Source organism: Melopsittacus undulatus, chromosome 3 (genome assembly GCF_012275295.1).
Source record: "Melopsittacus undulatus isolate bMelUnd1 chromosome 3, bMelUnd1.mat.Z, whole genome shotgun sequence".
NCBI classification, from domain to species: Eukaryota; Metazoa; Chordata; class Aves; order Psittaciformes; family Psittaculidae; genus Melopsittacus; species Melopsittacus undulatus.
The window spans coordinates 29,432,426-29,458,835 of NC_047529.1; the positions used below are offsets into that span (position 1 = coordinate 29,432,426).

General features: G+C 39.5%; 1 long non-coding RNA gene across 2 annotated transcripts in view; it reads left to right on the forward strand.

Moving 5' to 3' along the window:
* LOC115947201 (uncharacterized) overlaps window positions 1-26,410 on the forward strand; it is a 129,312-nt gene that overhangs the window by 61,531 nt on the left and 41,371 nt on the right. The window contains exons 4-6 of one of the 2 annotated variants that reach the window (XR_004081149.1): window positions 1,957-2,062; window positions 13,936-14,114; window positions 14,319-14,420. This is a non-coding gene — a long non-coding RNA (uncharacterized lncRNA). Of the gene's footprint in view, window positions 1-1,956; window positions 2,063-13,935; window positions 14,115-14,318; window positions 14,421-26,410 lie in introns of those variants that run through there. The other variant, XR_004081150.2, reaches the window with a different exon arrangement.

The following is a 26,410-nucleotide window of genomic DNA, read 5'->3' on the forward strand; positions in this document are numbered from 1 at the left end:
TTTGTTCAATTTCCTGAAATGACTGCTGTTCCCAGTTTCAGCAGAGACAGGATGTGAAGGTCATTGAGGAAACAAGCCACTTGCAGTCTGATATAAGTTAAGTTATACCATCAGTGAACTCTCCTGTTGTCAATCACAGGCATGAATCTGTGGTGTTTTAGCCTAATCCTAGCCTGAAGTACCCATTTTCTTTTCAGAAGTGTCTTCCCCTGACATGTAGTGTCGATTGCACAACTTACCTGTTTTTAGGGCCTTGCCTTGGACTTTTTCATCTTGTATAATATACATAGTTCGTCTCTAGTCATGTCCTCTTTTCACGTGGGAGTCACTGGCAACAAGAAGTAGCTGGTGGAGTTCCTGCCAGCAGGTGTTTCATTTTATTTGGTTGTTATAGGGGTTTTTGATATACTACTGTGATTTTTTTTCTTCCATAATTTACGTGAAAATGAATTATGGAGCTGAGGCCTGGCCTGCATTAGGAAGTTGCCCTGCTTTAAATTAATTCTCTATACGGTCAAATGGGACCTTTGGATGTTTGGAATAGCCAACCACCAAAATGCTTTCTCATTTTCATACACTGTGGAAAGGGAATCTCATCCTTATACTCCTGCTCCAGAGAGATTCACCCTACAGGCAATGGGGTAGTTACTTTTCTGGCAAATAAGCACATTCATCATGGTAAACTTAAAAATTCATCTTTCTAATTTTCCTGTTCATTTTGTTTTACCCTCAAGACCCACAGTTTCTGTGCCATGAGGTACACTAGTGTTTATTTCCAAAATGTTGTCCCTAATCTTTATTAGCCCTTTGAAGCCGAATACACACTGGGTAAAAGTTACCAAGCTTAGTCCTTCACCTAATAAATGGCTAGCTGGCTAGGTAAAAACAAGCTGCTTTGTAAAGACTTGTGGTTTAAGCCCAGCTGGTAACTCAAAACCACTTAAACCATGACAAGACTAGTCTCCAGCCCACCAGGGTACCTGGGTATACACAGCTACAGCCCACATTCTGTACAGCCGCATTCTGTAGTGTATGGACATACGTGAAATGGGGATTATGACTTTGTAAGACCTTTATAAGGAGATGGCACAGGGCTGTATTGTTCACTCTGGCTATATTTTGCTAGCATTTGCACATATGGAATAGCATCTTCCTCTGCAATAATCTCACCTATATAATGGTGTCAGAGCGTGTCCTGACAGCTGGAGTGAACTACTTTACACTGTATCTGATATTGTTTCCTTTTTATCTGTTGAGATAGAATGCTTTGCTGTGTATCCTGATATCCCATGGCTCTCTTTTTGGAACTCTGTTAGCACATCTTGATTCCATCTGTACTCTTGAAGAGGCCTGTTAGGTGGAAGATGTATCTGTTAGACACATGTAGATTCTGGACAGCAGCCCTTTACGGGTCACGCCTTGAAACATTACTAATTTGGTTTCAAAGGGAGCTATTACAGAATGTCTTTTGTGTTGTTAGGCCTCAGGAGAAGGACCTCAGTTGGACGTAGTGAAATGCTGCATTTGCTATAGCCGTGGAGGCCCTTGTTGGAACAGATATAAGAATCAGTTGTGCCTTTGTCTTGGAGCTCAGCACCTTTCAGGAGGAGTCCCCTGATGAGAAAGGGGGGATGGCTGAATGTGTGTTAAAAGGTCCAGGGGACAGAAACTTAGTGATCCACAGCATCCATTTGATGCTGTCCAAGGCTGTTGAGCAACCTCAGGAAATGAGTGGAAATCTGACTCTTGTTTGACTATGCTGAGTCCTGCAACTGGGATGGTGGGTGCAAGAGGGTTGACATACACATCTGTTCACTCTGTGGCAGTGCTTTGAAGATCTGTGCTGTAGCCTGTGGCTTTTTATGGTGCAGTCCTGAATTTTTAAGACTAAGAATTAGACACCTTTGTGCTTGAAGTTAAGCATGACTGTGACTCATTCAGCTGTCACTCTTACAGACTTGGTGTGAGAACCATATGGATAGGAAGAACTAACCTAGACCCAAGATGCAAGTTCACGGATTGCAAGACAGGAGGCCAAACGCTGAAACGGCATCTGACAAAAGTGAGTAATTGGTCAAAGTTTCCACTTCTGTTCAGTCAAGTTTCCAACATAAATTAATCTATTGTCTCAGGGTAGTGGCTTTTTGCCTGGTAAGCTGTAGATTCACAGCTACTTCCCTTTTCGCAGTTAGTTACAGTTGCTCGTTGGCTGTACAATCTCTGAGCACATTAGTAGTAGCCTGACTGGCATTCGTAAACAGGCAATGCTTGGGACTTAGTAATACTCTAACTCAGTGCAGTAGCTTGCCAAAATAAAGGTCATTTCAATTTCACGTTATGTCACGCAGTTTTGAAGTGACATGTGTTTAACGAGTTTTCTCCAGTAAATGAACGATAGCAAGTATTACACTAATAGGCTTTGATGATATGCCCACCCAAAAAAAAGAAGGAAAAATCTTTCCAAAAACATTAAACTGATATTTTACCAAAGGAAAAAAAAAAAAAAGGAAAACAGAACAAAGATTCAAACTCCTGCCCCGAAGCTTCTGTAATGCAATAAATTAGGCTTTTTGGCCCTTTCCAGGTGACAGTTTGCAGAAATTTCACTCTAATTTATTTAAGTATGCCCTACACTACAGAGATTGAGGATGATCTTCTGATAGGGATAGGAGAGCATGAAGAGTGCAAATTGTGCTTGTCAGAAGATGCATCACAAACCTCATGATGGGACCACTAAAGAAGTGAAAATCTGGTCCCTATGTGTATGGAGCGTATAATTGTGCATAGAAAGGTTTGGAGTAGTTTCTGTCTTCTCATATAGCAATGCCTGCTTGTCTTGCAGCTCTGCCCAGTACCCCAGCTGGTTGTTCCCTGTTATCTCTATCAGGGCATAGACTCAAACAGGTACAAACTAGAACACAAGAGGAACTGTCTGAACATCAAGATAAACTTTTTCATTGTGAGGGTGGTCAAACACTGGCACAGGTTTCCCCCAGAGGATGTGAAGTCTCTGTCCTTGGTGATACTCAGAAGCCATCTAGACATGGTCCTGAGCAACCTGCTTCAGGTAGCCCTCCTTGAGCACAATGGTTGAATCAGATGACTGCCAGAAGTCTCTTCCAACCTCAACCATTCTAGGATTGTGCTTCTATGACTGCTTGATCAGGGCTGCTGACATCTTGCCATACAAAGGCTCAAAGGTGTTGAACAAAATCTGTTCTTGGGAGTGTTGCTTTTGGTGTCAGCAGTGGGTTGTGTGGCACATTAAAACTTAATAGTTTCTTCAGGACAGAGTAGGTGGGAGAACTATTTCTGTACTTGATGGTGTACTTGGGTGTGCAGGAGGGACCTTTGTATTGAGACCAGCTTTCCAAGAAGGTTATGTGAAGCTATGGGAGGTAGGGTGAACCTAGTAAATGGTTGGTAGTGTGAACACTGGTGATGTACACCTTTCAGCAGTTTGCAACAAAGTGTATACTAGTTGGGTTTTGCAAAATTTGGTTCTTAGTGTTCTGTGTAATCCTTTGCAGTCAGAGAATGAAGTGTCTCTTATGCTGGTCACACACCACGCCTTGACTTCTTTTTGGTCACTGTTCCTACTGATGTCAAACTGATGATGAACTGAAGTCAATAATGTATGCAAAATGAAGTGTTCGCCTTCCTGCATCTCCTGCCTGCCCCCAGTGAATAATAAGAATAGGCAGAGATCAGGACTGGTGTCCTGGCAAAATCTGGCATTAGGCTGCAATCCTAGAACAAGGCAACTAAAGTAATTCTAATTAATTTCCTTTTCAAGACACATTTTTCTGAGCAGCACTGAAGGTGTTACATAGTACTTCATCTTAGGTACACAAACTGCAAAAAGGCTGCTGTGTTGTATACAGATGCTAGATCTTTCCACGTTGTTCAGCTGATCGATTACTTTTTTGGGTCAATGGTTACGTGACATTTAAAAGGGGACAGCTAAGTCCATGTAGATAGTAATTTAAAAAATAGAAGAAGACCATGTACTTGCTGTCTTAAGCAATATAATGAAATTTAATAATACAACCGTTCAGTACCACTCTAAATGGTTTTTACGACCTGTTCTGCCCAGTAATCATGCCAAATGCATTGTGGTATTCATATTTTTCCAGTACAAGGCGAGAGCACTTCTATGAGCTTCCATGATGATAATACTTGGCTTACAAATTATTTTCACAAATTTTGAAACGTTTTTAGTCATATCAAATTCAATGCCAGAATATAAACAAAATGGCTTCAAGAATATTTGTGCTGCTGTGCTTGTTATTTAATCTAGCTTAATGCATTCATAGTAATAGGAAACTGAAGTTACCTTTTGAATGAATGTGTCATGCAACTGAAAAATCTCTTAAGACAACAAAATACCATGTATTTGCTGCTCTTTGGCTGATACAGTGCCCAGCAAAGTCAGTAGAAATTCTCTTGTGAGCAGAGATATCAGGATAGTGCTGCACTTCTCTTCCTTTGTTATAGATTTCTGTACAGCTGCACATACATTGTGTCACTGTTTTTAACTGGCTCTGTTATCTGTCAGGGTAAGTTATTCAGATGCCCTTTCACATTCTAGGTAGGCACTGTCATCATGGTGCCTCTGTGCTGGGTACTGTGGCTGATCAGCCACTGGCGCTCAGATACTTGCATTCGGAGAAGGGGCTGAGACATGCAGAATTGTGAAAGGGCTGGTGCCAGGGATGTCAGAGCCAGTAACAAGCCTGACATTATAGGCCTGGGGGAAACCACCCCCTGGGACTGCAGCTGTGCTGTGGGACTGCAGACAGGTTGGATTGCAGACGTATAGTAATGCTTAAAGGCTGGCTGCGCTGTCAGAGCATCATGTCTCTTGTTTCACAAGAGAATTGTATGCAGTCTTTGGGCTTCATGTCTTGCATTTTATCCTGAGACCCTCTCCTTTGGAAAGACATTAAAGGGGGTCTAGCATGTATATGGGTAGGATCTTTTTTTCCTTGTAGGAGAGAAAATTTTTAGATCTTGCATGCAACTTGTTGGAAAGATCGGGTACACTCTTGTATAAACTTGGAGCATGTGAATTATGAGACAAATGTGTTCTGTAAATGATGCACTTGTTTGAATGAATGATCACAATCAAAAAATACATCTTGAAAATAATCTTGCAGTCCAGGAGAAAATAACATGAACAGCATGAAAACAGTTTCCAAACTTTATTGTTGTAGTGTAAGACTTTAGTGAAATTATGTGTAGGCAGTTGCTGAGAAAATCAAAGTTACCGCTTCCGTAATAACCATGGCTTTGCCAAAACTCAGTTTGCATTTTATTTGCAGAAATCCTATATCCATACAAATGGGTTAGAAGCCCAATGATGGTGAATTCTCATACTTACTTAATATAAAGGCCTGGCCAAAAAAATTTGTAAATTCTCTGTTGTTGCTTTTGACCGATGCTGTTAAATAGAAGTACTACTAAGTTGGCACTTTATTTTAAAAGTTAATTGATTTTTTTTAAGGACTCCCAACACTTTCTGGCTTGCATTAAATCTGTTCTGTCCTCTGGGTGCATCCTCTGTTCATTAATGCTTCTTTTAAATTTCAAGGTGCTATATGCTGCCCCTGACATAAGTGTGTATCTCCCAGTGGAAATTCCCATCCTGGTAGAGCTAGATAAAAGATATTGTACAATACTTCTGGCCTGATCTTCATCCGACAATGGGGATAATTGTGGCATTAGGACACGTATCTTGGAGAGTAAATCAGGTGGTATTGAAGTGCTTGAGGTGTTTTTAATGTACAGAATTGATTTCAGTACATTATTATAAGAGGAAGAGGCTCTACTTAGTATTCAAGGAGGGATGAACAGATTGAAAGTTATGTTTGGGATGGGCTACTGAAAATGTGGAGTCTCTAGCGAATCTATTCAACTCTGCCACATCTATGTTAAAAGGAAACCACCTCAAGTGTACTGAGGAACTTGCACAAAACCACTTTAGTGTGACCTAGTGTTTTACCAGTTTTAAAGAGTTCTGTACCTTTTTCAGATAGGAAAAGGATATGAAAAGTAAACAAACCTTTCCTGTATCCAGGATGAATTAAAAAAGTGGATGAGGAGGAGCATGGAAAAGCATACATACATGAAAGTAGGTTTTGCTGCATGTAATGGCACAGAGTTGCTGTGTCAGCTTTGGGGACCAGCTTTCCACTGTGTTGCTCTGTGGGCTGCCAGGTGGCTGTAGAAGCCTGCTCAGAGTGACCATGTTTCACAGTCTTTGCACAGATCTAAATACCTATTATGAAAGACAGCAAAGAATCAGACCCAGGTATGGGTTATATGCAGATTCTCAGTAGACTCCATTCTAGATGCAGGTTTCTCTGCTCATTGCAACAAGATCTGCAGCCCACTCAGCAGCTGCTCCACTTAATTGTTGAATACTTTTCTTGTCCGCAATCTTTTTCCTTATGTCTGAAAGGGTACCTTTAAGATTAACTGTGAAAAATTATTTTTAAGATGTCTTATTTGCCCTTGACAGGAAAACTCTGTATTGGGAGAGAATGTGCCATAAAATGGGAGCTGTGGCTCAGGCTTGGTCATGGCTGTTCCTAACCTTTCCCTGCATGACTGCGCTGTAGCTTGAATTGATTATGGAAAGTAAATAGAAGCTGTTAGTTCATTTAATTGTCAGTTCTGTGTCTGTGCACTGAGTCAGTCAATGATTCTTCTGAAGTGAGTGCTGCTGCATCACATAGCTGCTCACATGGCCATTGGATGTATATTGATGGCACTAATGGAGTCATTGAGCCAAGCTCACAGCTAACAATGTCACAGCTTCCCAGGTATTGATCACGATGATGATTTGTTCTACAGCAATGTCCTCAAAGCCCAGGCAGTATCAGAATCCAATGTACTAGTTAGTAGATAGGATGACATAGCCCCAAGGCTGAAGAGGCTACATGAAACTTGAAATAAGACAGTAAAAAGCAAGAACAATGGTGTGGATGGTGATACAGGATGCACAGGCTAGCTTTACAGTCTTTGAGATTCAAAGAACCCCTTTGAACCTCTTGAAAATAGTGGCTATAATACTGATTTTTTAGATATTGAACTTGACAATAATATTTTAATTAAAAAGAATTTTCTAATGAACTTTGGCCATTCTGAACTTAGTAAACAGATGTGACTAATTTTTTTATGGACCAGGTGATAAATGTTTGAAAGACCAGCAGCAATCTTAGATGTGAAAACACCTTGTAGAAAACAACTGTTAGGTCATTAGTCAACATCACCCCAAAAATAGGATTACTCTTAATTGTATGCTGTGTGGATATGTGTTTTCATGTTATTTTGAAAACTAACATTAATTTAACCCTATTTTGCCTCCTTTTTGTCTCTGATGCTGTGGTAAATTATTGCTCTGTGTCTTGGATACTTTTCAGCTTACCAGCTTTTGTAGACTCACCACTTCTGACTACTGACAGCCTCATTTATATCTGAACTAGTGATATAGAGATGAAAAGCTATGCATTCCATTACTGAGCCTTCTCTGCCTCCTTTGCATCCAAAGAAAATTATTTTTATAGGCTCTTTTTCTTCCAAGATTGCTCTGTCTTTGTCAAGCACTTTCCTTAAAAATGTCTTTGAGACCTGTCCTAGGGACCATAATGATCTTCACAAAAGAACAAGAAAGCAGAACAACCTGTAGCATCAGGGAATTACTCCTCACATATACAATTTGGGTAAGATGGGATTGATGCGACATCTGATAATAACTGATATCTTTTGGAGCAAAGGCATTTGATTGCTATTTACATTGAGAATCATTCCATAATTTTAAGAATTCTTGCAGAAAACAGGGTTTTCTGTATAAGAAGAAACTTCACATTTCTTGTGGGGGTTGGGAGGGAAAGGTCAGTGATAATACTGTTGTACAAATGATCTGGGATGATGATAAGTAGTCTGCAGCTATCTGACACTGTGTGACCCAGCCAGAGAAATGTATCTGGGCTGTACTGGATTGAAATGACACAATTGTGTATTTATTGTGCTGAGAACAACTGTGGGGCCATGAACAACAACTAATTCTTTCTCAGAATGGAAAAAGAAAAAAACTGTGTATCCCATTGGGCACCACTGGAGGACCACTTAGCTGATGAAGGTGCTAAGCCTATTGAAATGTTGAGAGTAAGTCCTGTTTCCCTGTTGCTTACCATGCTGAAGCAAGACCATTATAGGAACAAAGCAGTGTATCCATGGGAACATAGAAATCAAGTTTAAAATTTAAAGCTCTTAAGAAAGCAACTGCTTTTATTTTTTTTCTTTTTAAGTGATTTTGTAAGTAGTATTTGCAGAACTTTTTTAACAAATGGTCTAAAAATTGTACTTTATTAACGTACCAATAGGTATGCTAAGAAGCGATATTGTTAAGAAGCAGTAGGTATGCTATGGAACTTAGACAGGATGTTACTTTAGTAAGTAAATCTGGCTCTCACAAACCAGGATTATTTTGTAAGAATAAGGACTGATAATGTGAATAAGTGTTTTCAGGATCAGATTGCACTTGGCATTGGGAATTTCTCATAGTTAATGATTCTTCCAGCTAGTCATTTACTGCCGGGAAAGCTCTCCTTATTGATTATGGTTACATATTACTGGATCTATCAGATATTTATTTTGCAGGTTTCTTGGTTAGATTTTCTTTATTGATTTCTCCTAGGCATAAATGAGCTGTAGAGTGAAAATAGGCACTCCTCTTCTGCTAGGTCTAGATACTCAAATGTATTTTCAATGTGTGTATCTATTACAGGAGCATTTGGGGCAGGCATTTTGATTCCAATATTGCAAGACATCTTATTATATAAATGAGACTCTAGAAAACAGCTGGATGGTTCATGTCAAGAATACAAGCATGTAAAGTATCAGAGGGCACCTTTCCAGTAGAATGCCAAAGACCTTTTTTCAGCACTGTCCATGCTGAATGAGTAAAACCTGTGTATGCAGATCAAACTATCCATTTCCAGCTATCCAGTTGTGTGTGCAAATGGAAATTTAGCAGGCATAAGTTTAGTTGTCCCCTTAAATTGGACTTAATCTGAGAGGTGATTGGGTGAGTTTATCAGTGTTCCAGATATAGCTTATAATTGCTGCTTCACATTATAAGCAAAGTCATTAACTGAAACCTATCTACATTTACTGAAATGAATTTCATTCATTGAAGACATTGGGGCACATTTAATGCCTTTTTGCTTTGTGTAAAGGCAACAATAAATTTTTCACATTTGCTAATATTTAAATCAAACATCAAAGTTACCCAAATGCCTACTTTGACAGGGGAGCACGCTTTATGCATTTAACTAAAGATCCATTTTTTTACATAAGCACTTTTATTGCAGGTTTATTTTTGGTAAGACTTGTATAAAGACATTGCCTTCAGGGAAAAACATTGGAATTTTAGGGTTGTTTGAAACAAATGTATAAGGATATGTGTCACAACTATGCTGCCTCACATGCAGTTGGATAAAAAGGACTTGAAATACTAGTGGACCAAACCCAAAATGGAACTCATATTTCAGTAGACATGGTTGCATGTGAAGCAGCTACAGAAGGACGCCCATAATCCTGAACCTCTTCTCACGTGAAGTTGGTGATCTGAAGATACTTCATAGAGCAAATCATAATAGAAGACTTGTAACAGTGCATGGAGTTACATACTTTGCAGGTTTGCTTTTGGGGCAGCACAAGGCTACACAGCAAAGTGTAATTTAACCTTATGCATATGTACCAGGATTTGCATAATTGCATTCTACTGCAGTTAGATCCAATGGTAAACAAGAATTGCAGCGAGGGAGGAGGTTCCTGCAGTCATTTTGCTACCTTGTCCTGCAAGAAGATAAAATATCAGATGGATAATATTTGCAGAGTTACCATCTTTTTTCATACTTTATCATGTTTGGGTAAAAAAATCCAAGAAATTTAAACTTAAGATAGCAAATGTTGGCACTGAAAATTCAGTGTTTGCCTCTCAGTAATTATGAATAAATTTGGTTTTGGTTTTGTTTTAGTTGTTTGGTTGGGATTTTTTTGTTCTCAGAATGAAGTCTAATTTTGAACTACTGGAGAATTAAACAGTTGTTCAGAGCATTTAAATTCACTAAAGTCTATTTTAGAAGCACTTATTGGAATCACTAGCTTTTATAAAACAGGTAACTAAATCCAAAATAGGCTCTAAAAATTAGTCTAGTCATTACCAAGAAAGATCTGTTACAACTGGTTATCTTTATGCCCACACTATGAACTAAAGAATACTACTTTTCATACAGATACTGTTATATGAGTCTTCAGTCAGTAGATACAATAATTCAAGGCTTTCTACCTCCATCCGAAAATAAATTTGGATAAAAACAAAGTTTGCTTTTAAAGTGCAAAAGCTCTTTCTGCATAAATGCATGTGTGGACAGTTCTAATTCGGAAATCAAAATGTCTTCTTGTTTCACTTAATCTACTTTGAAAATAGAAGTGTTTAGCTTAATCCTTCATTGAACTGGAACAAGTCCACTTATTCCAATCCACTTGTGAGTTATGCTGGAAAGGGAGTAGCTTTTCTAAATAACTACTATTCATTTCAGAAATATTTTTCCAACTAGTTAGGTCTGAGCCTGATCTCTGTTGACACACGTTGCAGCCTTCCAAATCTCAGGCCTAAGTTTTGCAACTGTCTCTTCAAGTAACAGACTCCATTTTAGTGCTCAGAAGACTGGACTCCAGAACTGAACCTAAACTGTATTGTGTACTTGTGACAGAAATGTAACTTAGATTTTGTGGCTTTTACCAGCTTCAAACTACGATTAATTCTTTGTTGGCTTAGAAATGGTAGTAGCAGTATTTTTAACAGTAAAAATGGCAGTGATGATGGTCATTAATTAAACAAATCATGGATTGTTTTGGTACAGGGGAAATCAAAGAATGTGCACAAATCCTATCAATCTCAGTTAAATGGTGCCATGACTTAGGAATAATTCTCTGAACCAAAACTCAAGGCTGTCAGCTCTAAGAAGCAAGTCTTGTTATCTCTGCTTGTCTGAATGGTACTTAACTAACTAGAACTGTTATATGGTTGAGAACTTGAGAGGCAACCACAAAATATTATATAAGCATCTTTTAGGCACTTAGGGAAAGTCTGAGAGTTAGAAATAAAATCCTTGCACTTAGTCTCTTGGGAGGCTCGAGTAATTATTTTTTATTTTTTTATTTTTAAATGAGAATTCAGGCTCCTTCATGCAGTTTGTAGAATGGCTGATGTGCATACCTGGGTTACTCTGAAGGTCAAATACTCTTTATACTGGACATTTCAAGCTGCTGTCCTAACTTCCAAATCATTAGCTTAGCAAATGGGAGCTTAAATATAAGCCTAGTCAATGGGAAGGAGAGAAAGTCCTCTGCATAGTATGTCTAGCAATAGAAAAAGCTACAGAATGTGAACATAAATTTTTAATTCAACATTCCTTAATTTAAAAAAGCCCACACCACCACCAATCCCCTCCCCCTGACAAGCTTGCAAAAACTAGGTCTGAATTCCCAGTGGGAATAATGAGCAACAGCAAGAGTGAATGCTGGGAGAGAAGAATGCAATTGTATTAGGCTCCATCACAATGGGAGGTAAACCCAAATCATTTATAAAACGTAAATGCTGGCAGAACACAGGGAGCTCAGAGCACCACACTGCAGGTGTGATTTATGAGGCTGGGGACTGGCTATAAATCAAACCCTTTTGTTTTAAATAGTACTGCTTCAACGCAGGAGATCAGTTTACATGTAGAGGAAATGATGAAAAAAATGCAGTACATTGCATCCCAAGAATATTAGAGAATCAGCTTTACAATGCGACTATCAGTACCACCTTCAGACAATGGCTATCTGATGCGCGATTGAACGAATGCTCCCACTGCTTGAACAGAGTGCCCTAATCTAGCAAGTCAAGTTTGTTTCAAATGTATTAATCATGGAATCTATTTTGTGGTACCAGCTGTTAAAATTATTGCACTTAGGATCAGGAATGCATTGGCTATTCCTGTTAACTAGCCAAAGTGTCCTTTTATGCCACCAAAGGCTCTGCTTGTTTCTATGTTATCAGCATTTTTCCTTAATTATGAAGGTTTATGGGTCTCATTATTTAGTGGCCTTGTCCTGTGGAAATGGGTGGATAAAACAATTAATTCCTAAGGATTCAAATAGAGGCTAGGTATCCTGGGAAGTTCTGCTCGATTACAGGAAAATACGCATGTCTGGCAAAGAAAAGTGCTTTCCTCCCTCTATTGGTTTTATAATTATCAAATGGAAGAGATTTTAAAGGTAACAAGCAAAATTATTTCTTCTGCTCTGCTTTCCAGATCTGCCAGGGCTTATCTTGGCTGCATATTTTGCATTCATTTTGCATGCATTCCACTAGAGCAAACTATATGCCTGAAACCACACTGTGTGTCCTGCAACGTGGGCCAGAGAAGCACTTAAAAAGCTGAAAGGACAAAAGGCCTACATAAAGGAAAGTACAGCAATAATATCAGCGTTCAAAGACATTTATAGTGGAACAAAAGCTGAGTGCCTTGCACTTGCATGTGTTCTAGCCATTTGGTGTAATAGTCTTACATCAGTAATGATTTAGCCATGTGAATATAAGAAGTTGCCTTTAATTCACTGATAAGCAGCGTGCCTTTAAGTCAGCAAGGAGCCAAGAGACATCTTGTATTGCAGTGCTTTATTACATTACTTTCCAGGAGTCCAAAATACAAACACTATAGAAACATGTAAGTTACATTTCCAGGGTCTTTCTGAGGCTCTGATATTGATATAACCAGCATCAGCTATTGCTGGAGGTGTTAATATCAATTGCTAGTGTAAGGAGAATATCATTTAACTGAAATAATTGATTTTTTTTCTTATTTATTATAAAAATGCATCCAATGCCATAAATTTATGGGGCAGTCTATGAATGTAAAAACATATTCCCTGCTTAGAAGAGCTTGCAGTCTAAATTAGACCAATATATGAAAAAGATATATTGGTGGTGAACAGAGAAAAGAAAGCAGTGTCTGAATTTGCTTTTACCAGTTTCTTGAATCTGACCAGGCTTCCAGCTGATAATGGGCCAGACATTTAGAAGAATTTGGGCTTCTGTTTTTCAAAGATTAGGGTGCTTAACTGTCTTTAAAAATGCAGTTGTTTTACACAGAAAATCTAATGAACCACAAAAAGTACATTATGTGGGAGAGGAGTGAAGATGGCTTTATGATTTATGAATCTTAAGTTGTCCTGGATGCTAAAGTCAATTTAGGTAGATAGCCTTGAAAGGGGTCTGTCCAAGTATTGTAGTCCTCTCTGGTTGCAGTGCCATCTGTAATCTTGATAACATTTGTGTTTTAACTGGATTCCTGAAACCTCTTTCCATCTTAGGGATTTTTTTTTGTAGGCAAACACTCTGTCTCCTTTCTTTGTCTGTTTTGTCCTGTGAGAGAAATAGTTCTGTGGGCCAGAAGCAGTGTTTTAAAACCCATTTTTGCAAAGTCTTCTGCCTTTTACACAAATAAAGATGTCACTCAAGGGACCTTGTTGCAACAGTTGAGAAAAAATATAATTAAAGGTCACTCAAGGGACCTTGTTGCAACAGTTGAGAAAAAATATAATTAAAGCTGATTTAAACATTGAATTTCTAGCCATCATAAAGATTAAATAGACAGAGAAGCAAAAGAACATTTATATAGCAGAAACAATAATGAAGGGTTTACTTTTGCAGCCTCCATGAACAGTGGAGGTTGTGGCTTTTCCTATGTACAGTCATCAGGAATAGCCGGTAATTACCAAGTTCAAAGCCTATTGTCTCCTCCAAAAGCTGACTTGTTTTTTTGGGGTTGTTTCAGAATGACGTGACGTCTGATGGCTTCATTTCTTTTATAGGTCTTCTTGATACACAATGAATCCTGACCTGGGATGGAAAGTAATTTTTGGGAACATATTTACAGAACTATGTGTAATAGATCTAGCAAAGGCTGAAGGCTGGTAATAGCGACTGATGTAGTACCTTGGAGAAAAGAAACCTGAACACTGCTCTCCAAGGAGGCCAAGTGAGGAGTGAGGTAATAACAGGTTTCATTGCACAGTTGGGGTTGACAGAAAGAGAGGTGATTTTGCCCCTCAAATTGTGCTCAGAGGATGGGAGGCAGTGTGTATTTTACATATATGCTGTAGGTGATGGGACAGACTTATTCAGTGATCTAGGAGGCATTGTGCTACGTACAAAGGTCTCCTGCAAAGCTGATGAATATTTTTTCCCATTGCAGGGCTGATACGCTGAATGCCTCCCTGCAAATCTTGAATCCAACCTTTCCATGGTTTGCTCAATGTAGAATATCATTATACCAATGAGTGTTGCACTGAAGTAAAATTACAGGAGATTTTTTTTTATTCAGTAGCTGACAAAAGGAATGTCCTGAATTTATTCTAATAGCCTGGTTTTACTTTCAGGTAGGTGTTGGCATTTCAAACTGCTTCAATGGCTGCAAGCATGAAATGTTCCATGGTAGCTTACTTACTCTAGCATGCTGTCTGCGGGCAGGGTTTATAGATGACGATTCATGAACTTTGCTTCTTAAACCATAACCTTCCACATAAGGAAGCTCAAGTAGGTCATGTGCTGAGGGGAGCCAGGAAACACCCATATGTGTGTGATGCAAATCTTACAGCCTATCTAGTAACTGGGAGTGGCCAACAGACATGCATCCCCATTTGTCAGATGTATTTATTCATCTTCTGAGATGTTACAGCTATTAATTGTATATCAGAGCTTAGAATCTGACCCTAAAAGGCAGATGTTTTCTAAGATGGTATTCAACTTCCTTGTGATGAAAATTAGCTTTCCAACTTAAGCAGCATTTGTGACTTGCTTCAGAAGAGCATTGAAGATGTGCTTATTGCAAACCCCATTCAGCAAAATTTTTGATTTTAAGTACATGCTCCTGTAACAAAATTAAAATTAAATATGGGTTTAGATGCTTTTGCAAAACTGCATTTCAACTTTCAACCTCTGGATGGGAAAATAAATCACGATTGTTTGGGTCATAGTATAAGGTTTTTCCCTTTTTACTCAGGAAGAGACTGACACAGGAGGTGTCATTGGAAACCGTGACTAGTGGTGAATAGTTAACAGGAGATCTTAGAATGCATTTTAAAATAACAGCTAAACATGTGAGTAGGTATAAATAAGCAGAAGTAGATTTTTTTAACATTTGGATATTAAAAAAAGGAAAAATTTTTGGAAGACTGATATTTCAGTTTTAAAATTAAGTTAAAAAATTGGAATTCAACAAAAGATTGCAGCCATCTGTAACCCTCAGGGTTCATGTGCCTGCAGACAGACATTTCCTTTTTAAGTCATTTTTCCAAGATCATAAATTTGTAAAATATAAAATAAATGAATAAATAAGCACACATATTTTGATATGCTCCATCATTCCTCTAATGTTGTCCTGTAGGATACATAAAGACAAGAGGAATAAAGGGACAATGAATAAAGGCATTTGGAATAAACAGACAATGAATATCAGATATACAGACTTTTTTATTTCTTGTCAGGAATATAGATGTAAGAATAAGCTCTTTGGAGGATGCCCTGTTACTGGACCCTAATGGTGGCAGAAATGCCATCTTCAGCTGTGCTGCTAGTGGAGTTCCGCAAAGTCCGCTCCACAAAGATGGCTGTAGTCTGAATATGGGACCTCTTTGGCTTCAACATGCCATTGACAGCAGCAGTATCTTGCTTCCTCCCTTGCCATCTGCAGACCAGAAACATCACTATCTCTCAGCTACAGCAAACTGAAGAACTCAATCATCCTTTTCTGCTCTCAGAAATGTGCACCATGGGGAATGTCCCAGAAATGGTAACTTCCTGATGTTACTTAAATGCTCTATCCTAAGGTCTGTGGATGGCTCCTGAATTTTTAAGTATTTGAGTGCTTTTGCTAACATTGATACGAAAGATGTTCTCTTACAAAAGAAGTTCATTAGTTGAACAGCCCTCTTTCACAGCAGTGTAGGAATTGGTGCTTCAGATAACAGTGCTTTTCTGGTCTGGTGCCTTTCTTCAGATTTGCCAGGGGGCAACACCGTATGGCAATGGGAAGCTTCTTTAAAAGCCTTGATTAGGCATTAATGCAGATGCTAATTTCTGCCTTTAGTGTACCTCTGATAGATTATCAAAGTCTAGTGATTTATAAGGTTTGAGTAGGCTGTCTGGTGAGGGATGTGAGAGGGTGGAGCATCTGCTGCACAGCCCACCTCAAATTGCTGAAGGTGGAGTTTTGAAGCAGGAGTCTGGATTTCTTTGTAATTCTGTATGAATGTTTTTAGTTTAGTAAGTGTCAAGAGTATAAAATAGAATATAAAACTATTGCTTCAAGAGGAAATGTTTAAAAAATTTAAAAGCACCTGTCCTAATTATTGTATATGACATTGATTTTAATTTTCATTTAGACTCTGAGCTAGATAATATCTTGTACACATGACTTCTGCTGGTCACCTGCAAACTATGGGACAGAGCATGTTTTGCTATTTCTAAATGATTTATTTAATGTGCCGATTAAGTTTCATTTCTGTCTATTTAGCTCTAACCCAGATAAGAATTTCTTTTTTAAACCTCATAAATTAGAGAAATTTCCTGTTAATTCATCTGGTATATCCATTGTTGGCAATGTTAGGGTGTTTTTCCTTCTGTGTTGCGTAGGTGGTGATTGATCCAGATAGGTCTAAGTGGTAAAAGAAGCAGAAAGCTCTCTAACTTCCAGAACCTGCTCCACAACTTTGTATGCTGTGTATATTACAGTCACAGTCTCTATCTGTGCAAAATTTGGAATAAATGGATTGAAGTCAACAAAGCTGTTTTAGTTTAACATAATGTAATAATAGACTCTGTCCTCGAACTCCATCTATCATTCCAGCACTCGTTAGGCATTCTGGTTTTGTTCATAGTAGAAGCCATCATAAAGAAATTGATTTCCCTCTGTTCACTCATCCAATTTATTGCAAGAGAACTCCATGTTCATTTGCCCATTACACAGCATTTTGTAGGGTGAGAAAGAAACAAGCCAAAAGAAATCAGAAGAAGTAGTTATCATGTTGGCTGAGGCTCTGCTCTCATTTATATTTGGTATAAATGCAGAACAGCTACACTTCTCCCAGAGGAGTTTATTTGCATTTTGTTGGGTGAGGTGAACTCCAGATTATACTGTGAACCCCGAAACTCCCCTTCTCTATCCATATTTGCTGTACTGAGTTACAAAAGAGACTTGTCATGATCTTGTAGCCTATGTGTTATGATTTTTAGTACCCTGCTGTTCCTACCCCTCCTTTATTGCTAGTTGCATTCCCCAAGTTGGGCAGCCAAATAATGTGTCCTCCATGGCTGTTAAAATGGCACTATAAATAAGCTAGGAAGTAGTATTGTTGAGACAAAGCAACCAGCACAGTCCTCTTTCCTCTCCTCAGTGATAAAGTTGTTCATGACCACAATGCACCTGGTGTCTGTTGTAGGTAGAGCATAGGCGTGGTGTTGTTTCAGCATCATTGTCTCTCACAGGGTTGCACAAACCATGGTACATTTCAGTAGGGATGCCACCATTAGTGTGCTGAGTGCTGTACAGTGGCAATGACAGAAAACAAGAGCCCTCTTCTCCAACATTGCTTCATGCTGTGAGCAAAACGGTGTTCTTGGTGAAGCCAAATCGAAAACTTTCTGTGCAGTTGGCTCAGTTAGAAATTTGCAGTGAGGAATGTGTTAGCTGGTAAATCTGTAAGCTGTGAATTGCACAGAGACTTGACATGACAGTACATGAAGTGATCCAGTAGTAGTTTTGCTTTCCTTTTATGCCACTCGTTTCTTCTTGTTTAGCTGCATCACATGAAATCTTCCCACTCTCATCTTCAAGGTGTTACCGATGTTGCCTTCACTGCCATGTCACCTTCCTGTACTAGTTTTCCAGCTTCGTATCTGTTCCCTGCCTACAACTTTGTGCTTTCTTTCATTTACTTTCTATCCCTGGCACAATTTTTCCTCAGAAAACCGACCTGCTTCTGTGTGTTGGCAATTCTTTGCCCACCTATCACCCCTTTCTTGCCTTCTTCATAGTTTGACTTGGTGTGATGTGCATGCTATATATTTATGTACGTTGGGTGAGCTAAGATTAGTACTATTCTTGTGGTGTTGTGCTTTTGAAAGCTGCGTATATCTCAGAATATATCTTATTTTCAATTGCGTGAGGGCAGTGGCTGAGAACAGTACTTCATGGCATGAGCTGTGGCTGAAGTTAAGTCCACTTAGAGCAGTCCACTGCAGCTAAACATGTAGATATTGTAGATGAAGTGTTTATGCATTTGTGTGGTTCTGGGAGAAAACAAAAAATTCTGTTTGGAAATTGTGAAGTAGTGGTTTTGATTAAATTAATATTGCAGAGACTTTCTCTTTGGACCAATGGTTTGTTGATAGCTTAGAATGAATCAAGCAAGAACTTTATACAAACACCAAACTGTTATTTCAATGTGTCACAGCATTGGTAGGGCACCCCCAAATTGGTGCTAAACTCAGCCTTCAAGTTTGTGGTGTACTTTGGGAGTTGACTTTTCAACCGCTTTGACTGGGTAGTTGAAACATGGTCTCTTCTTTTGGCTTCTCTGGCAGTTTTCCAATAAACAGCCTGTCAGCCTGTTATGCTTTCACAGCTGTATTAGCCCCTTTGGCCTCCCCACCAAGCTGCTGACTAATGTCAGCTCATCTTTGCTGAGAATGTTGGTCCTACTAGAAAAGTGAGTTTACAATTTATTCGTTGGGCATGTGACGTCTGATATCAAACAGGCACTCTAGTCACTTTTCTACTGAAATAGTGCAAGAAATAACACATACACACACATAAATGTATGTGTATATATATGTATGCAAGCATGTTTATGAACACAAAAATGTCTGTTTATGTACAAAAATGTGTATGTGTATGTTTCTAATAAGAAGAAAGAATATATATGCTCATTGCCTTTTCTTTCTTCTGTCTCTATCGCTCCCAGGAGTTGTCTATGTCAGAGCCTTCCAGGCTGTCCCCCTGAGTACTCATGTGGTGCACAGCTCTTCCTCTAAATCACAAGCTCGGTGTCATTTGGTTCCTACTTCCTTCCTTGGCCCACTGCCGTCTCCATCTCTTTGTCTTGATTTCTTTCTTGCTCAGATTGCCTTCCCCAGCTTCTTAATGTGTGAGATTTTATCGAGGCAAAATATGCGCTTCTGTGGGATTGTATCAATGCTTTATTTCATTCTTCTGCCTTTAGGAAAATTCCCAGGCTCCAGTTCCAGCAGCCAGTGCAGACAATCTGCCTTTTCCTAGATATTAGCCTTCTCATTGTCCTGCCCTGGTACCCAGACAACAACTCTTACAAGAGACTTTTTCAAGGACAGATTTTTCTTTTGGCCCCACTTTTCTGCTTATTAGTACAAACTGTATTGAACCAAAGTATGGTGAAGACAGCCAGATATAAAAGTATAAGAGATTCTTACATTGAAACCAGGATTGTGTAAGGTGTGCAGATGTGTCCTGGATGAATCCTAAAAGGTTTTGAAAGAAAGATTGACCTAAAGGGAATACAAGGCCCCAAACCAAATTAGTAACGAGGAAAAAAGTGTTGAGCACTCAAGTTACAACCCCCCTGCTCTTAAACAATGCAGCATAGGGACAGTTTTCACTTTCATGCAGTAAACAGGAGTTTCAGGAGTAACTCGGTTTCAAATGAGCCGTATTTGACAGGCAAACTCAGACTGAAACCCGAGTGGAGTGTTTGTGAATGTGCTTGGGCTGAAACTGAAGAAAAGCTTTCCATGAATCGCTATAAACAGAAACCACTGCGTTAACCTAGATGGGTGCCCTACTTCCCAGCTAAGATACCTCCTGCTCACTCCCTATGGACCAGCATGAAGCCATAAGAGATGACCTGGAGTGTAGGGCTCTGCCCCAGACACAGGACCAGAAAGGAACTATTCATGCACAAGTCTTGATCCTCTCCTGTGTGGGATGGAAGATGATTGAGGTATAAACCCTTCTGAGCTATATCCTTTCTTCCCTCTTCCCTCATCTGCTTTTGGCATAGTCTTGTCCCCATCCTGCTCATGCTGTGCGGGTGTCCAGCCTCTGTGTGAAGCCTGTTTCTATGCAAGCTATGGTTTGCAGCCTTTACTTCTATCTGTTGTGCCTACATTTCCAGGGGCTGCCTGGGTAGTAACTTTAAAGGACATTTCAGCCTCATTTAATTTTTTCACATCTCCATTTTTATAGAAAAATAGAAAGGCTACAGAGTGCTCCCCTCCCCTTCACCAGCCCTGTTTCTTGTAGACCATAGCAATTCCCCAAAGTATAGCCACTGCCGGGGTTGAAAAGTAAGGGTTGTTTAATAATACACAAAAGCCTCACACCATGTTTATTACCACTGTGCTAAGGAAAATGTTATATTTAGGGCAGCAAGTTTATGGCAGAGTAAATGATCTTTTCTCTAAATTTAAGGCATTTTTTTATTTTTAGATTACTTTCCAAAGCTGTATAAATATTAGATAGCTAGATACATGTTTAATATTTTCCATTGTTTGATTGTAATTACTTCTGATAGAGAATTTAGCTGTTTTTCTTTATGAAACTTGGGGAACTTTTAGACCCTCCAAGGGATTTTACTATTAATTTTAGTCTGAGCAAAGTCCAGTATATGTCAGTAGTTCTGATTTGTACTGTTTGTTGCACACTGGCATCAGTGCTGACTGAATCAAACGGAAAAAGCACAAAGACTGAAGTCAGTGCTAAGTTGTGTAACTGCTCTATTGCTGCACCTCTTGTCCCCATGAAATCTCATCTGTCTGTATTGGAAACCAGCTGTCCTGACTGCTGTTGGTCAAACCTCACCTAGATGCTGTTGTAGAAATTGTTTTAAAATCATGAGGTTCTCCATGCAACTGACAGCACCAACCTGCCACAAACTGGGACAAAATTGAAAGAACGCTAACTTCCACAGAACCAGACTGCAGTTCCTTCACCATAGAATCATAGAATAGTTAGGGTTGGAAAGGACCTCAAGATCATCTAGTTCCAACCTCCCCTGCCATGGGCAGGGACACCTCACACTAAACCATGTCACCCAAGGCTTCATCCAACCTGGTCTTGAACACTGCCAGGGATGGAGCATTCACAACCTCCCTGGGCAACCCATTCCAGTACCTCACCACTCTAACACTAAAGAATTTCTTCCTTATATCCAATCTAAACTTCCCCTGTTTAAGTTTTAACCCATTACCCCTTGTCCTGTCACTACAGTCCCTAATGAATAGTCCCTCACCAGCAACACTGTAGGCCCCCTTCAGATACTGGAAGGCTGCTATGAGGTCTCCATGCAGCCTTCTCTTCTCCAGGCTGAACAGCCCAACTTTCTCAGCCTGTCTTCATATGGGAGGTGCTCCAGTCCCCTGATCATCCTCGTGGCCTCCTCTGGACTTGTTCCAACAGTTCCATGTCCTTTTTATGTTGAGGACACCAGAACTGCACACAATACTTCAAGTGAGGTATCACGAGAGCAGAGTAGAGGGGCAGGATCACCTCCTTAGATCTGCTGGTCACGCTTCTTTTGATGCAGCCCAGAATACTATTGGCTTTCTGTGCTATAAGCGCACACTGAAGCTGGCTCATGTTCATTTTCTCATTGACTAATACCCCCAAGTCTTTCTCCGCAGGGCTGCACTGAATTTCCTTTTTGCCCAACCTGTAGCTGTGCCTGAGATTGCTCTGACCCAGGTGTAGGACCTTGCACTTTATGGCTCTTTGCTGGACTTGCACCAGTATGTCCATGGCTCTTGAACTGGGAGCCCAGGGCTTGACCCAGCACACCAGATGTTTCTCACCAATGCTGAGCAGAGAGGGATCATCTCCCTTGATCTGCTGGCAAAAGCTCTTCTTAATGCAGCCCGAGAAGCCGTTCACCTTCTTTGCTGCAAGGGCATATTGCTGGTATGTGTTCAACTTACTATTCTCCAGGGAGATCAAGATGTTTTTCTGTAAAGCTGCTTTCCATCTGGTTAGCCCCCAACATAATCTTGTGCATGGAGTTGTTCCTCTCCAGCTGCAGGGCTCGGCATTTCCCCTTGTTGAACTTCATGAGTTTCCTGTTGGCCTATTTCTCCAGCCTGTGGAGGTCCCTCTGGATGGCAGCTCAGGCATCTGGTACATCAAGTACTCCTTCCAACTTTGTATTGCCTGCAAACTTGCTGAGGGTGCACACTCTATGCTTATCATCCAGGCTCTTAATGAAGAGATTAAACAGTACTGGCCCCAGTATCAGCTCCTGTAGTACTCCACTAATGATGGATCTACAGCTAGACTTTGTACTGCTCATCACAACCCTTTCAGCCCAACACTTCAGCCAGTTTTCAGTCCACCTCACTGTCCGTTTACCTAGTCTGTACTTCACCAGTTTGTCTATGAGGCTGTTATAGGAGACGGTATTGAAAGTCATGCTAAAACCAAGATGAACCTGTACTAAGGTCAAGAGTTTCAGGATTGATCCTGCCAGGTCAGACTTTTTATCTACTGAATTATACTGCTGTTGAGGTCAAGTTGTTGCTGTTGGACAAGTTACTAAGTCTTTTTCTGTGCCATGTTTTAGGAGGCTGGACCTGAAGTTAGCAGTTATATAGAAAGAAGGGAGGAATGATCTTCCATCAAAAGTATTTTAATACTGTCAAGTATGACCAGTTTACATAATAAGATTCAGAAGTGAGAGTTAGGCATGGACCATTGAGACCAAATAATTAAAATACAAAAAATAAAATAAAGTTATTTATAAAGACAGAGCAGTTTTATAAAGCTTTCAAAATTTATTGAACTTAGCAACCACAAATGTTAAACATGTACAGTTTACCTTTAAGAGGAAAGGCTCTGCAGTGGGCATTTAGCTAGATTTGTACACCTACACACTGCAGATGGTTTAGTTTTATAAGAGATGAAACTGCATTTGGTGGAACTGATTAAATATAAAAACACCACCATCTGCCATTTATTCTAATATAAAATGGTTTGGGCAGATGCTGACATCTTTTGAGATGATTGATTCGTCTCTGACAAGTGAAGATTCTCAGAGGGTTCCAGCTGCCCACTGCTCAAACAATACCTGCTTACGAGAGCAAACGCCAATCACTGCACTGTGATTTGGATGTAGCAGGTGACCAAAGGGCACTTTAATAACCAGCAGCCTGGAATTCCTAACTACATCAGTGGTGGGTTTTTTCTTCTATTCACCATCCCCCCCTTCCCTCCCCCCCCATCTCTTCCACTTCTGGCCCACATTAAACCATGAGAATATTTTATGCACACGGTATACTGTATTGGAGCACAGCTACCCTAGCATGGCAATAACTGGAAGAGTGTCAATTTCTGGCACAAATAGCTCCCTTTCATTTTTTGGAGTGGAAAACCATTAGATACTCTCCACATATGCTATTAATTTTAAAATTATTTTTTGCTAAATGTCCATCAAGAATACATTTAAACTTCCTGGACTATTACTTATTGAGTGTGACACAAAATGCTATGTAATAACTTAAATAATGCATGTCTATCTTGTTTTATTTGATAACATTGTCACACTTTCTACTGTGGTATGCTTTAGAGTAGCTGCTGTAGCATCATCTTTATTGACAGTTTTGCTCAAACTTTTTAAAACATGCATGAAAAGTTGTGGAAGAATGCATTTGAAAATACTCGGGACCAGACTGTGGCATCCTTACCCACCCTGGATAGCTGCTTGCACCAGCAGTAAATCCTGCTGCAGACAGACCATTTCTTATGAAACAAGGTCCTGACCTAAAGATTTGCGGTAACTGCAGTGGACTTTTGGTCCGATTCCAAGTGGGAGAAAGTGCAGTATAATTAGACCATCATGCAATAAGGAAGCAGATCAAGTCAGTCCATCCATTGCAAGTATATAAACTGCAGGACTTCTTCAGAATATTTAAAAATAGGATGCTCTTTTTGCACATGTAAAATGTAATCTCTATGTCCCCTACTCAAAAGTATCACTTTGCACAGCTTCTTCACTATAAAAAATTAGTTAAAAAAGGAAAAGGATCTGTTTATATGAAATGACATGAAAATGTGACAGTTTAGCATTGTGCTGGCAGAGCAGCGTATGGTATGTATATATAAGTTTGGTCAGAGGGATACTGAGTGATTGAACTGTCATTTGCTGTTTAATGTATCTGGAGTAATTCCAACAGTCTGGAATAACCCTATTAGACATGGCAGAAGTTGGTGCTACAATATGGGCAAGAAACCACTTTGGGGGGCATTTTTAAACTATTGAGAAAAGCTAAAAGCTGTTTGAAAAGGGGTGGATTCTTATCATTGGTAGAGAATATTTTCTGCTCACCTCTTGCTGAAGGCAAGTCTATAGATAGTGTCATTTTATTGTTTTAAGAAGTAAGAGGTAAAATTAAGTCAGCTGGATCCTTATCTGGCATAAATTGGAATTTGGAGTCAGTGAAGCTAATCTTATTTTTATCAGTTGTACACCTGGGCCAGAGGATTCAGAAATTATTTTCCCTACGCTTCTCTTCATATTAACCCCTTCTTTACTTACAGTGTTTCTTTCATTCAAAACTTGGGATTCTTCACATTTCCTTCAGCTCCCCTTTTCTGCAGGTGCTTTTTCTACAGGAAGAGGCAGACATCTTCCCTTAGAACAACCTTACTGACTCTTCCTGGATACTGGTTTGTAGAAGGCATTGGTGAATGCTTCCCCCTGTGAAAAGAGAACTGAAGAACTGTGTTATTTCATCTAGTAATCTGGGAAGTTGAATGCTTGGAATTGCCTCTGAGTTTGGGTTTACTGCTTTGAAAGGGCAATATTTATGTTAAACTCGGAAAGCAGCACCTTAATTTGAATGTTCAAAAGATTTGATTTTATACAATGAAACAGAATCTGGAAAATAAGTGTGTTTTGGAATTGGAAAGGAAAATCAGAATCCTGCTAAATATACAATACTTAATATATGGAATGCATATCTGACTGTGAGGAAAATACTTTTTTCTCCATTTTGGCTGCAGTTTCTAAGGACATAGAAACATAATACAAACCTAAAGTGCCTAATCCAAGAAATAGCCACCAGAGCCTTTAAAATGCAAATAATCTGACGGTTCTATAGTGTCTTTCTTCCAGAAGGGTCCCAAAGTGCTATACACATTACATGTGGCAATGTGAATCCGTTCCCACACCACTGAATTACAGGGAGCTCTGGGGAGTAGAACGTCTTTCTATGAATGCATTACCCAGCATTTTGGAATGGCAAGCAGAAAATACAAAGGAAGGTAAATAACAAAATAAATAAAGATGTAGTAGATAGAAGTTAAGATTCAGAGGACTGAGGAAAATGATAAAATCAGCTCTATGTTTTTCTTTGGTAGTGTCATCAAAGCTGGTGATGCATATTGTTATTGATAGCTATAGCTGACCTTCACAATATTTGTCAAGAAGTTTCCCAGGACTTGGGCAAGGAAGGGTATCTGGGCAGGGAACAGCACTGCTCTGTTTCTGGCTCACAGGCTATTTCTCTCTGCAGCCCTTCCTCCTGTATCCCCAAATTTCCACAAAGAAGACCCCTGGTAGGATGGTGCTGGGGTACCTATGCCCCAGCTGTATGTGATTCTTTAAGGGAATGCTCCTGATTTTCCTGAAACAGGGGCTACTTTGATTCCTGTGCCACTTACCCTGCTCCCATCATCCCATCATCAAATAACAGAGTTGACTACTTGGAGAGCTGGAACTGGGATCAAACCTCACCACTGCCCTTAGAGGGAGTGTTCTGGCTGCCACTGTGCTAGCCAAAGTCCTTCAGAGCAGAGAGAGTAGGAGGGACCAAATAAAGGATGGCAGGAGAAGAGTGTTTCCCACAAAACCAGTTCAAGAAAAATCAACAGTCCTTCGCAATGCTATTTATTTCTTTAAACAAAATGGTTTGGATTTCTCATAAATGTTTGGAAATAGATAATTTTTTTTTCCTCAGGCTTTTAGGATTGGAAGTTGAAACATGAGAAAATCCCTCACGCTGTCTGGTTTTACATCAGCTGAAAATTTTGTCTGACAATGCTAAAACTTGCCACAGAACTGACTTTTGAGACTGAGGTTTTGTGTGATAAGCACGCAAGTATTGTCATTACAATTGTTGCTTCCCACCTGAATTCTGTTAAATGTCCACTTTTATGTTGAAAAGTTATTTGTTCTTTTTTCAATAGATAGCTTGACATTCACTCTTGTAAGAAGTCATGTTGGGCTAATCATTTCCGGAGTCTGCCTGAATGCAGTGATGGTGACA